Below are 14,487 nucleotides of genomic sequence, written 5' to 3'. Positions count from 1 at the left end.
GATGCACTACTTACTGAAGAAAGTTTGGTAACTTCCCTCAAGCACAGTGTCAAATAAGAACCAACACCTACCACCTGCTTGGAGCCAAAAGAAGCCTGCCACTCTCTGGCAAAACACTGCACCAGTCACCTTGTGTTTATCCATTTAGTACAGGGAGTAATAATATCAATGTTGTTTGGAGTCACTTGTCCTTTTTGACATAGCTCATGTGTGCTACTAATAATCACTGCACTTATTCACAGGATTACATTAGGTCTTTCTTTCTAGTACACACTTATAGTACAATTTTGGGATGCTGCAATGATTGCCTTAATTACAGCTTCCACAAAATGTTGCCTGTGTGAGCTGTGAGTTTATGTTGCTCATCTACAACAATAGAATTGAATTGTTTCTTAGGGTAGCAGGTCCATGGTGTGCGTTCTCTGTCAGATTTGTATCCATGTGTTTTCTCAGCAGTGCAAAGAGCTACCTGAAGCCATTAAAAACAAAGCAACAAAGGAGGACTCATCTCCAAAGGTAGTATTCCCATGTTTCATGAAGAGTTTAACAAAGGGCTTGAACAAGCAGAGGAATAACAACTAAAAGCTCTAAGGCCCATCTGCCCACAACCGTAACACTGAATTTCACTAACTCAACTTAATTAAAGACTTTCAGAGCATGCAGGCACCATCTGTCTCTTCTGAACTATTGCCAGGATGCCTGTGTATCTGTTCTTATTTAATGGAATACATTTCCTTCCTCTTTTAATGTCTCCCTAAAGATTTACATTCCTCCACACACCTCCATGTTTCATATCCCAAATCTTTGGTAAAACTAACCCTGGAAGACCTCTTCCTCTGTTCACTGGAGAATTCTATTGCAACAGTCCAACATACATCATTACCTGCTATTTTTTAAAGAATGTCAAATGCCCTATATAAGGCCAGCCATCCTCACTGCCAGTGCCTGACCACTGACCTAAACTTGAGCACTGAGGCACTAGCCCTGGCTCTCATTCCCTGCTCTTTCACCTGTCCTTGCCTTGTCTTACCTTGCCTTGCCTCATCTAGTTTCTATACTGTTCTCCAATCTTCTGGTTCCTGTTTCTTTCCTTGGCTTGCTCCTGGTTCTGTCCCTGTCTGCCCTGCTCCAGTCCTCCTGCTCCAGTCCTCCTGCTCACCCACCATCTGACCTGATTTTATCACCCTGCTCCTGACTCTGCTGCTTGGCCCGCTCCACCCTACTCCTGTCAGAACTGCATCAGATCCTGCCTGAAGGGATCACCTTCCTACATCATTATCCTTGACAGAATGTTCAAGCCCAAAAAGTCTGCAAGAGCTGTTACTGTGCCCTCTGGTCCTAATCCGAAGGATACTCGGTTTTCCCTGGACACTCACAGATATTTTGATGGTAATCCTAGTAAAGTTCAGGTTTCCTAGAGGAGCAACACTTTTTAAATTCTGCCCCAACAAACATTTTCCATAATCCCAGAAACACAAATGTTCCCTTATCCCTGAAACAAAATGTATCTGATAACTACAGCCAAACCATCATGAAGTATAGTGTACAATATACAGTTTGTATAGGCTGAAGTACAGTATATGCAATTAAGCTACAGCTTCCAGGAACTATAATTGTCACTATGTAAAACGCCTTTAAAAAAGGCTAATTCAAGAAACCAAAATGCCCCCTTCAATATCCTTAACATGCCGTTGATTCCTCATAGTAACATCTGTTGCTATCTGGAGCTGGAGGACTAGAATGTAAAATATGATAGGAAAAAGTCAAGATAGACTAGGTCAGTTTCTAGAGCTGATGTACAAGGAATCTTACGCTATAGACAAGAGGGTTTTATAGTTCTGCTGCACTTCCTATTTATTCCTACTTCTCCCTCTATGCTGCCTGTGCTCATACAAGATTAATCAAATGCCTTTATATGTAATGAAATCCCTATACTGTTCAAACTGCCAGCTAATGGATTGATCAGCTTGTGGGCCATCAATTTCACTAATGCATGTTCATTTTAAAAGTTATTTGTCGGCATAATCAAGGCAAGTGGCTGTTAAATTTCATCATAATTTAGTCACAAGTGGGTACTGTGTCACAGAAATCCTTGAAAAAAGTTTTCAAGCACAAGCACTAGTTGAAAAGAATATTAAATTTTTGTACCTGAAACAGCAACTAAAATGCATTCCTGATATGATCCTATTATACAGTATGTGCCTTTCCCATGTAAGTTATAATAGCATTACATTTCTCATGATAAATAAAAATGTGCAGACGTTTTACCTACAAAAAGTTTTGTGCACACACATAACCACATAAATGCTTTCTCCCATATACTGTATAATTGTTTTTCATTTACAGTGATTATTCTATTACAGAATACTGACGTGTAATAGCATGCCACAAAGTAATCAAGATCTTTAAATCTATTAACCCAAATTAGAACTAATAAAATTAGCCATTTTTTTTATCATAACTGCAGTGATGCCCAGCCAGTTGCTCGTGAGCAACATACTGCTCACCAACCCATTGGATGCTGCTCCCAGTGGCCTCAAAGCAGATGCTTATTTTTGGATTCCCAGTGATTATTCTATTACAGAATACTGACGTGTAATAGCATGCCACAAAGTAATCAAGATCTTTAAATCTATTAACCCAAATTAGAACTAATAAAATTAGCCATTTTTTTATCATAACTGCAGTGATGCCCAGCCAGTAGCTCGTGAGCAACATACTGCTCATCAACCCATTGGATGCTGCTCCCAGTGGCCTCAAAGCAGATGCTTATTTTTGGATTCCCAGCTTTAGTTGCATAAAAAAATATGTGTACTGCCAAACTGAGTCTCCTCTATTTTACTAATCCACATAGGGGCTACCAATAGACAATCTTAGCCCATATTTGGCACCTCAGGAACTTTTTGCATGCTTGTGTTGCTCCACAAACTTTTTTTATAATGAATATGGAAATAACTGTATGAGTAAAGTATATTCATAATTAAATTATATCATGTAGTGCTTTATCCTAACAAACTCTAACTAGATAATAAAAATATATCACTTTAGAGAGGAATGCAGGAGGTTTGCAATAATAATCTATTAAGCCACATCACTGTTATTCTCATCAAATGTTTAAAAAATGTGATTTATGTTAGCAGTACCATAGTAATTAAGCAAATCAATAGAAGACAAAGTCAATAATATGGGGTGAAACTATTTTGCATTGTATTTTTCCACAGCAAGACCTACAGAATAGGAACTAAAATAAAAACAGGTTTTTATCAATGAAATCTCCAAAGCCAAACAAATTTAGAGGCAAGTGTAAAGCACGAACTATTGCAAACTGCTGCTTTAACAATGGGGTAATTCATGTGAACTCGTGGATTTGGCAATCAGACATTCTTGGCCAAGCTCCTAGTGGACAAGCAAATTTAATTAGTACTTTGGACACACAAAAAGGGTCTGAGAACAAGATGCAGCATCCTGGGTCTGGCAATTCATGAAAGCTTCAGAGGAGGACTGAACGACAGGACTAAGAAGTTCACAACCCTTGGCATATAAATAAAATTGCATTGTAAAAGAAAGCATAACTATGAATAGGCAGGTAGATATAGACAGATATAAATAGATAGATAATAATTATGATAGATAGATGATAGATAGATGATAGATAGATAGATAGATAGATAGATAGATAGATAGATAGATAGATAGATAGATAAACCGTAGAAATAACATTGATATAAATCCATTACCCTCTTATAACACATTTAAAAAGTAAACAAAATCAAAGGCTTTAAAACCACACTAACCGAAAGACTACCTTCTCTGCACTGTGTGCTTTATTTTGGCCAGTGTATATTGCTATTAAAGACAGGCTCTTTCTCAGGGGAACTATTGTTTTTCGCATTTGTTACTCATGGGAGAATGATTAGCAAACTTGTTGCGCTTCTTTCACACACACATAACAGCTACTGATACAGAAATAAACAAGACTTTATCGTTTTCTATTTACTAGAGTATGTGGAAATCCATTGCCTAAAGGGTGGGTGACATGAAGGTGGATAGTCATGGATCAAATAAGACATTGTGTAGGGTTCTTTATAAAGGTGTCGCTGGGTTCATTAATTCCATTGCTTTTTGTACCTTATTTTTATAGCATCTTTAAGGCAGAATTTTGTACTTGATATGGCATGAATAAGATTAATTGTTCTAAAGACAGACTTTGCTTGTAATTCCTTTCTGTATTGTTGAATCAAGCACAAAGAGCCTACACCTACTTGTGTATGGAATCCGACCAGTAATAAGTATTGAAGCTTAATGTGTTGCACGATGAGGGCAAACATAAAATAGCAGTGGGAGTTGTTTAAGCTGACCGACCTGCACAATATCCAGCCAACTGACCCACAGGTATGTACTGTAGAAGGGACAATACATTTTTGCAAACAAAATGCTGAGGGTACCACAACCCTTTGAAATGAAACATCTTTTAGCTTGTTATATTTCCAAAATATACCTTCTCTTGATTTTTACATTTAAACTTATGATAGGGACTTGCCATATTACTTGGACTAAAAGTGTATTGGGGAGACTGTTGTGCTCATGTGTCATTATGATCATTATTTTTGAAGAGAATACCTGCCAACTATTCACTGTATTTTATCATTGGAAATATTGCTGAATTAAAATGTCATGTCAAACTAGCCTTAAAGGATAAGTAAATTACAAATTGTAATTTAAATTCGCGAATTTTGCAAAACGGCGAATAAATTCGCCCATCACTGCCAACAACCATTGCAACTATGTCACTGAACTATGCATCCTTAGATTGTGCTCTGTGAGATACCACTAGTCATGCAAACTTACAGCACCAGTACATCCATTTTATCGACTTTCTTTAATCCTTTTCCCAGGATAAATCCTCTCTGGACCTTCCAACCAAGGATCTAGCTCTGTCCCACTCCCCTCCTTAGGATGGAGACTAAAGTACATATTTCAAAAAACATACAGTGTAAAAAATTGCATATTTAAAATCTAAACAATCTGAGAAACAGATAGAACATAGAAAGTGACGCATTAGTAAATTAGCATAGAAGTTTTATTCCTATGCACATTGAATCCCATGCATGTCAATGAACCTAAGCTATAAAACTCTGGTGTGGACAAACTAAATTTTCCCATTGCTCCTACCCTTGACATAGAAGGTAACTCTATAGACACAAACCAATATGACAGCGCACATTATCACAGACAAATACAAACTAGATGATTCTATAACTAGATGATTCTGCAATGTTTAACTGTAATTTACAGGTCAAGAAAGGTTTATTGACCTTTCAATTTATAAACTCCTCTTTCTTTCTCATTTAAACTCACAATTGTCAGACCCTAAGCAAAAAGAAAAGTTACATATTTCCATGGACTCTGTTTCAGTGCCACTAAACAAGTACAAATGGCCCCAAAACAGCAAAGATAAATACATAAGAAAGTTTTATTTATCAAAGGCTGGACAGAATGAAGTCACAGACACTTTCTACCCATGAATCAGCACATGAACACAGAAAGGACAGACACATCATAACTTATGATTCGGGCACATGTAATGCAAGGGAGGCAGCACATTTAAATGATTGATTGCTTGATTGATTGATGGGAGCACTGCTAATTATCTTGTACATTTCATAGCATGCATGCATTCCACCATGTTTATCAAATGGATGGCAAACAAAATGCTGAGGGTACAGCAAACCTTTGAAATGAAACATCTTTTAGCTTGTTATATTTTCCAAAATATACCTTCTCTGAATTTTTAAATTAAACCTTATGATTGGGACTTGCCATATTACTTGGCCTAATAGTTGAAAGCATGTACGAATAGCCATATAGGCACCAGTATTGGTGCTAAATTGTTTATACTGTTGATATTCATATCCAAGAAAAATTTTCAGACATATCTTTACTGGAATGGAGATAAGCTTGACATTTTTTGATAAAAAGATGGTAACAAGCCAATGGCCATCTACAATAAAATGTTTATAACACATCTACAACAACAACATACCTATATACCGAGTATAAAACGAGTTTTTCAGCATCCAAAACGTGCTGAAAAAGTCTACCTCGGCTTATACTTGGGTCAGCGGGCAGTAGCTGAGATTGCAGTCACTTTTAATCATTCCTATACCAACAGTTAACTTGGGGAGAGACTGCAATATCCCATAATGCCCTCTGTTGGTTATATGAAAGAATAACAGTGCGCCCTCTGTTGGTTATATGAAAGAATAACAGTGACTGCAATATCACACAGCGCCATCTGTTGGTTATATGAAAGAATAACAGTGACTGCAATATCACACAGCACCCTCTGTTGGTTATATGAAAGAATAACAGTGCGCCCTCTGTTGGTTATACAAAAGAATAACAATGACTGCAAAATCACACAGTGCCATCCGTTGGTTATATGAAAGAATAACAGTGCGCCCTCTGTTGGTTATATGAAAGATTAACAGTGACTGCAATATCACACAGCGCCATCTGTTGGTTATATGAAAGAATAACAGTGACTGCAATATCACACAGCACCCTCTGTTGGTTATATGAAAGAATAACAGTGCGCCCTCTGTTGGTTATACAAAAGAATAACAATGACTGCAAAATCACACAGTGCCATCTGTTGGTTATATGAAAGAATAACAGTGCGCCCTCTGTTGGTTATATGAAAGATTAACAGTGACTGCAATATCACACAGCGCCCTCTGTTGGTTATATTAAAGAATAACAGTGACTGCAATATCACACAGCACCCTCTGTTGGTTATATGAAAGAATAACAGTGCGCCCTCTGTTGGTTATATGAAAGAATAACAGTGACTGCAATATCACACAGCGCCCTCTGTTGGTTATATGAAAGAATAACAGTGACTGCAATATCACACAGCACCCTCTGTTGGTTATATGAAAGAATAACAGTGCGCCCTCTGTTGGTTATATGAAAGAATAACAGTGCGCCCTATGTTGGTTATATGAAAGAATAACAGTGGCTGCAATATCACACAGCACCCTCTGTTGGTTATATTAACGAATAACAGTGACTGCAATATCACACAGCGCCCTCTGTTGGTTATATGAAGGATTAACAGTGATGGCAATATCACACAGCGCCCTCTGTTGGTTATACGAAAGATTAACAGTGATGGCAATATCACACAGCGCCCTCTGTTGGTTATATGAAGGATTAACAGTGATGGCAATATCACACAGCACCCTCTGCACATGGTAGTGAGACAGTGGGACAATGCACACAGTAATCCGTTTGGCAATTCTCTGTCACCATCAACTTTGCAAAGAAGTCCGGTTGATCGCTGGGGGGGTCGCTTTGGCAGAATGTGCGCTGCTGGGAGACAGGGCTGTAGTTGTGTCTAGGCTTATACTAGAGTCAATAAGTTTTCCCAGTTTTCGTAGGTAAAATTAGGTACCTCGGCTTATACTCGGGTCGCCTTATACTCGAGTATATACGGTAGTAATTGTATGCCTTTGTGCACATGACTGTGCTTATCCAGTCACAATGAATCTCCTCAAAAGAGCTTAGCACAATAGGAAAATGTTAACAATAAGAAAGAGCTTTGCCTCAGAACGTCAGTAGATTTAATGATTTATCAGTCACATGAGGCTTTCCTTCTATATTCATTTAGGCAGCTGAGCATCTCTAGAGTCACATACTGAGAAATATGGCTTCCAAAAAGCCATCTACTCAAGCATTACAAAGCATTACTGGCAAGGACTATATAGATTAGGAGCATTCCATCTATTATACTTTCCAGAAAAACATTTGGAACTCATTAAATGACTTGAACTGTGTCTGGGACTCTTTGGCTTCCACATTAGTTTAAACTTGCCAAATTGGTTTCATCTTTTTTTTCATGGCATTGCCTTGCTGCAGTTTAACAATGCATAATAAATCCAAAGATTTTGGAATTGGAATTGTTGTAGCTTTCTTATGAAAAGCTTGCAAAGCTTTATTTAAAGGATAAAAATACTTGATCTTGAAGTCCTCTCTGTTTTCCAGAGAGTTTGTGCACCATCCACTATAGAAAGTAAAGGGACTTCAAGCCCCAGAATCCATCACTTCACAATTTAACAAGGTGGGGGGGAGCTATATGACTCGCTTAAAGAGAGGTTCCCATAAGAGAGATAGGTTATCATTGTTTTCTTTCAATCACCCGAATCTGGTATGTCTATAAAAAATACATTCATATTTCTTTTTGGAAGTTCAGACAGTTTTTATTAATCTTTTTTACATTAACTCTTTTGAATGAGCTAATGTTTAAAAATGGGGTATACTTTAATTTATTGAATAGAAATCTACTTCAGCAAAATGAATAAAGCCTTGATGTTTGTGTTTTTAAGAAACTGCACTCTTTCTGCAATCAACTGCTCTGATTTACTGCCAAATGGGTATTATTTTTAATTGCAGTTTTTCCACTAGTAGATTTTGAGAAAAATAGTAAACTTTATAGGTTTTACGCAGGCAAAAAACAAGAGGTTTTTAGACCCATCTGTCAGCAAGACAGAACAATAGACTGCAGAAGAAGACAATTCAGGAAATCACTTCTTCCTGAACATCTTCGTCCATTCTATGGTTTCTATGAACCTAAACCTCAAAGGTTCATAAATTTGCCCCAGTTGTGAAAGGACACACCTTTATTATCATTATGTTTTTTGTTTTTGCCTGTTTATTGTATGCAAACACGAAGGTATTTGTAAAAGGCATTTGCCATCTTTTTTTTACTGAGCAAGGAAATTGTTGTCGATTGTAAAACCTACAATCAATATGTACACAATATATTCAATTGAATTTAAGAATGTGTGTGTGTGTATAACTATTTAAATGTGTGTGTCAGATTTAGCTTAAAGATTTCTAAGCTACTTTCCAAAATACATGAATTAATATGTTTCAATAGTTTTAGGTTTTAGTATAAACTTTATACTAATACCTAAAACTATAAGAGGTAGGCTGTCCATGTGACTTTGGCTCTGCTATTGTGTAGAAATGCATGAATGACGCCAACTAATTCACTACACAGGAACTATGTTTTTTCTGTCATCAGTAATTTCAATGTAGAATCCTACATGAAGTTACAAAGGAACATATTTATGAGAAAAAGGGCATTACTGCTACTGAATCAATGCTATATTTTTCTTACAAAACATTATAGTTAAATGCAAGTGTAAATTTCTTAATTTTTCATATGTTCTTTAATTATGCTACTTGAGAAATATTCTGTTAGAAAGGACTATCTGAAGATGCAGAAACAACAAACAATAAAGGGGATCTCCACCCAAAAACGTATTTTGCATCATGAAAGAAATGTAATTCTAAGCGGCTTTCTAATGCACATACATTTTTGATGGTTTTACAGTTAAGAGCAAATGTCTCTGCAATGGAAAGCAATATTTGTTTATTCAGTTCTGTCTTCTTGTTGTGACTCTAAAAACACAATGTTTGATTGAAGTATATAATACTGCCATATTACTTGAAATATTCATTTAAATGTTTTACCATAGCTAACTATCTGCTGAGAACATTCCTTCTCTGAGTAAAATCCTATTTTTGTAGAACATACTGTAGCTTGCTTGTCAATGTGGAAACACTGACTGAGATATAAGCAGCATTGGATATCCACCAGACTGTCAATATGCTCCATTATGATACAGTGCTTGGCCCTCCAGCCTACTGCATTGAAACTACCTGATTGCATGAGGACTTCCAGCATGGCTCCATGCCCAGTTTAAGTACCTGAACACATATAGTCTCTGCACCCAGAAACAATCCCCCACTAGAACTGGTATGTGCCTAAATTATATGATTGCGCATTTCAAACAGTAAAATAGACTGGCAGATATCTGTAAATGAAACATTAAGAAATTTTTACATGGCATTATAAGTTCTTTTTTCCTAAACAAGCGAACATGATGTATTTAATCTTTTCCATGGCAATTATGTCTCTTGGTATTAATATAGTATAATACAGTAGCCGTGTGTCTAATGTTGTCAAAAGTGTCTTCCTGTGCTCATTAATTTAATGGGTGCTGAATCCCCCTAACATAGACAATCAATTAATAACGCAAAAACAGTGTCATTATTTGCTGTTGAGATGCTGTTTGCATGTTATCAGAACTACTCTGTAGAGCAGAAACATTCTGTATGAAGCTTATTATATTGTAGAATGTTCTGTCCTAACTATACACTGAAACTACATTTTCAATGTCAACCTCAAATAAGAATAAATGAAGTGTTGGAGGGAAAAAACTATGATGAATGTCAACTAAAGAGTTTGCCAATCACAGCAATCTATATTATCTCCTTAAGCCTGTTTTCCACCAAACTGTAAATACTATGGTTGACCCCAGGCCTATATTAATTTGTGTGGATTTAGCAAAGTCTTATTATACCATAGACATGACAAAACCATATATCAGTATTCTAGAAGGGAAAGGAATGTTACAGTCACCTAAGTGGGAGCACATGTATATAGGGAATAGCTGCAGGCACTTGCATGATAACCCTTGGTGGAGACCTGTCATTCCACACCAGGCACTCTGTGTCACGATAAAACAACTTCAAACAAAAAGGCCTGAGTGAAAGTATATAATCACAGCCAACTCTAGGGTATAGGGATGTGGCATCAAAGGTGTTAACGTGAGCTTTTGTTCTTTCTTAAAGGCATATCAGAAGCATAGTCTTTTCCTTTATACTTCAAATACCAAGAAGTTTGATCTCTAGGTGTGTTCTAGCCAGCTCATAATAAACATAGTTCAACATGAAATTCCCACCTAGTTTTAATAGCATTTTGTTATCAGTTATCAGTGTGTAGGCAGGCAGTGAAACATCAACATTACCTTTGCAAATAGTTACCCTGGCATATATTTAAAAAAAACAGCCAGGTTACCTGTTTCTAGTCTGTACCTGGCTCATCAAGCAGGATTCAAAGGAAATATTTGGCTGCAAATTTCCTGAGATTTTGCCAAAAGAGATGTGTACTGATACATAAATAGTGGCATACATGATGTCCGAGACAAATATTGCAGAAGTGGACCTTACTTTCAATCTACAGCTCTAATGTGAATAAGAACATTAATAACAAAGTTTTTTATTATTTTTATATCTGGTTGTCTATGTTTCATTATTTTCCTCAATAAGCTGTGCTTCATTTTAATGTGATGGAATAAAACAAAAATCCTCTTAAATAGCAAAATAATTAAAATAATATTACAATGAGGCAGAACAAATCTAACATAAATACATTAAGCAGTGAATGTAAAAAAATATTTCACAAGATTTTCTGATTGGTTTTCAGAGTAAGGTCTCTGTAGCATGTTGCAACATTCAAAAAGAATCCATAAATACACCACATAACTTTCACAAAATGTGATGTCTTCAACAGAGTAAGTGCAAAATGCTTGATATTAAGGTCAATTGCACATTAGGTATTTCTCTCTCTGTGTGAAGGTGGAGAGCGAGGGGCCAATCCACTCACAGGGGCACATTTACTTGTGTGAAATTTCACTTCGGAAGCCTCCACCAAACTTCAACAAACTTTAACTATGTCAGACGTTATTTTGTGACAAATACGCGTATTCAACAAAATGAGCAATTACATTTCGACAATAGATTGCTGGCATACTTTTGTCAGTAATGATTCATTGTAGTGTAAATTTTCTCTAGCATATGTATATATTTATTAGTGATGTTGGTGAAATTGAATAGAGATGCTTTATTGTCCTAGGCCATGAGCCCGCTCTAAAACAAATGTGGCATGAGCTTCAAATGTTAAAAAAGTGTAAATAAGATATATTTAACAGTTACAACTTGTAAACATAATCCCACTTTAGGGGGCCAATTGATTAACTTCAAGTGAAGGAATAGAAGAAAAAAAACTTAGAATTTCGAAGTGTTTTTTTGGCTACTTCGACCTTCAACTACGACTACGACTTCGAATCGAAGGATTCGAACTAAAAATCGTTCGACCATTCGATAGTTGAAGTACTGTCTCTTTAAGAAAAAACTTCGACCCCCTAGTTCGCCACTAGAGATGTCGCGAACTGTTCGCCGGCGAACTTGTTCGCGCGAACATCGGGTGTTCGCGCTCGCCGGAAGTTCGCGAACGTCGCGCGACGTTCGCCATTTTGGGTTCGCCATTGTTGGCGCTTTTTTTTGCCCTCTCACCCCAGACCAGCAGGTACATGGCAGCCAATCAGGAAGCTCTCCCCTGGACCACTCCCCTTCCCTATAAAAACCGAAGCCCTGCAGCGTTTTTTCACTCTGCCTGTGTGTGCTGAAGAGATAGTGTAGGGAGAGAGCTGCTGCCTGTTAGTGATTTCAGGGACAGTTGAAAGTTTGCTGGCTAGTAATCGTTTTGATACTGCTCTGTTATTGGAGGGACAGAAGTCTGCAGGGGTTTGAGGGACATTTAAGCTTAGGTAGCTTTGCTGGCTAGTAATCTACCTTCTACTGCAGTGCTCTGTATGTAGCTGCAGTGGGCAGCTGTCCTGCTTCTGATCTCATCTGCTGACTGCTGCAATAACAGTAGTCCTTGTAAGGACTGCTTTTATTTATTTTTTTGTTGTTTTACTACTACTACTACTACTACTATAAGAGCCCAGTGCTATTAGTCTAGCAGTGTTGGGGAGTGGGACTGGTGTGCTAATCTGCTGCTCCTAGTAGTTCAGCAGCACCAACTTTAATTTTTTTTTTAATATTCATTTTTTTTTTATTTTACTTTTTTTTATTTTACTACCGCTGTAGTAGTGTATAAGTTGACCTTTTAGGCATTATTTGCCCTGTAGGCATTATTTGCACACTGTTTTCTTCAACCCGCCATCTAGCTGTGTGACCTTGTTCACATTCTGTCTAAATATCCATAATATTACCGTCTCCAGAAAAAACACCGGAGTGACTTTTTTCAAGCAGCCATAATATATTTTACGTAATCCGTATCCACCGCTGTAGTAGTGTATACGTTGACCTTGTAGGCATTATTTGCACACTGTTTTCTTCAACCCGCCATCTAGCTGTGTGACCTTGTTCACATTCTGTCTAAATATCCATAATATTACCGTCTCCAGAAAAAACACCGGAGTGACTTTTTTCAAGCAGCATTCATATATTTTACGTAATCCGTATCCACCGCTGTAGTAGTGTATACGTTGACCTTGTAGGCATTATTTGCACACTGTTTTCTTCAACCCGCCATCTAGCTGTGTGACCTTGTTCACATTCTGTCTAAATATCCATAATATTACCGTCTCCAGAAAAAACACCGGAGTGACTTTTTTCAAGCAGCATTCATATATTTTACGTAATCCGTATCCACCGCTGTAGTAGTGTATACGTTGACCTTGTAGGCATTATTTGCACACTGTTTTCTTCAACCCGCCATCTAGCTGTGTGACCTTGTTCACATTCTGTCTAAATATCCATAATATTACCGTCTCCAGAAAAAACACCGGAGTGACTTTTTTCAAGCAGCATTCATATATTTTACGTAATCTGTATCCACCGCTGTAGTAGTGTATACGTTGACCTTGTAGGCATTATTTGCACAGTGTTTTCTTCAACCCGCCATCTAGCTGTGTGAGCTTGTTCACATTTTGTCTAAATATTGATAATATTATCGTCTCTAGAAAAACCACTTGAGTTACTTTTTTTCAAGCAGCATTCATATATTTTACGTAATCCGTATCCACCGCTGTAGTAGTGTATACGTTGACCTTGTAGGCATTATTTGCCCAGTTTTTTTGGCCGCAGCCACTGAAGCACAGAGGCCAGAAAAAATATGCCATATAAATGCTGAAAATAGTCATTTTTTGCCATACGTTGACTCAACGTATATGGCAAAAAATGACTATTTTCAGCATTTATATGGCATATTTTTTCTGGCAACTGTGCTTCAGTGGCTGCGACCAAAAAAACTGGGCAAACAATGCCTACAAGGTCAACGTATGGCAAAAAATGACTATTTTCAGCATTTATATGGCATATTTTTTCTGGCAACTGTGCTTCAGTGGCTGCAACCAAAAAAACTGGGCAAACAATGTCTACAAGGTCAACGTATGGCGAAAAATGACTATTTTCAGCATTTATATGGCATATTTTTTATGGCAACTGTGCTTCAGTGGCTGCGTCCAAAAAAACTGGGCAAACAATGCCTACAAGGTCAACGTATGGCAGTTGTTTAAAGAGAACAGTAGATTACTAGCCAGCAAAGCTACCTAAGCTAAAATGTCCCTCAAATCCCTGCAGACTTCTGTCCCTCCAATACAGAGCAGTATCAAGCAGATTACTAGCCAGCAAACTTACTATCATCTGTCCCTGAAATCACTAACAGCTCTCCCCCTACACTATCTCTTCCAAGCACACACAGGCAGATTTTTCAGATACATTTTTGCCCTTGATCCCCCTCTGGCATGCCACTGTCCAGGTCGTTGCACCCTTTAAACAACTTTA

The 14,487-nt window shown here is 37.4% G+C and overlaps 1 protein-coding gene across 1 annotated transcript in view; it reads right to left on the bottom strand.

The window, feature by feature from the left end:
• The window catches only part of basp1.L (brain abundant membrane attached signal protein 1 L homeolog), a 62,709-nt gene that overhangs the window by 13,464 nt on the left and 34,758 nt on the right, over nt 1-14,487 (bottom strand).

The sequence above is a fragment of the Xenopus laevis genome, chromosome 6L (genome assembly GCF_017654675.1).
Source record: "Xenopus laevis strain J_2021 chromosome 6L, Xenopus_laevis_v10.1, whole genome shotgun sequence".
Lineage (NCBI taxonomy): Eukaryota > Metazoa > Chordata > Amphibia > Anura > Pipidae > Xenopus > Xenopus laevis.
The sequence above is the reverse complement of the archived record's forward strand: the minus strand, read 5'-3'. Positions and strand labels throughout refer to the sequence as shown.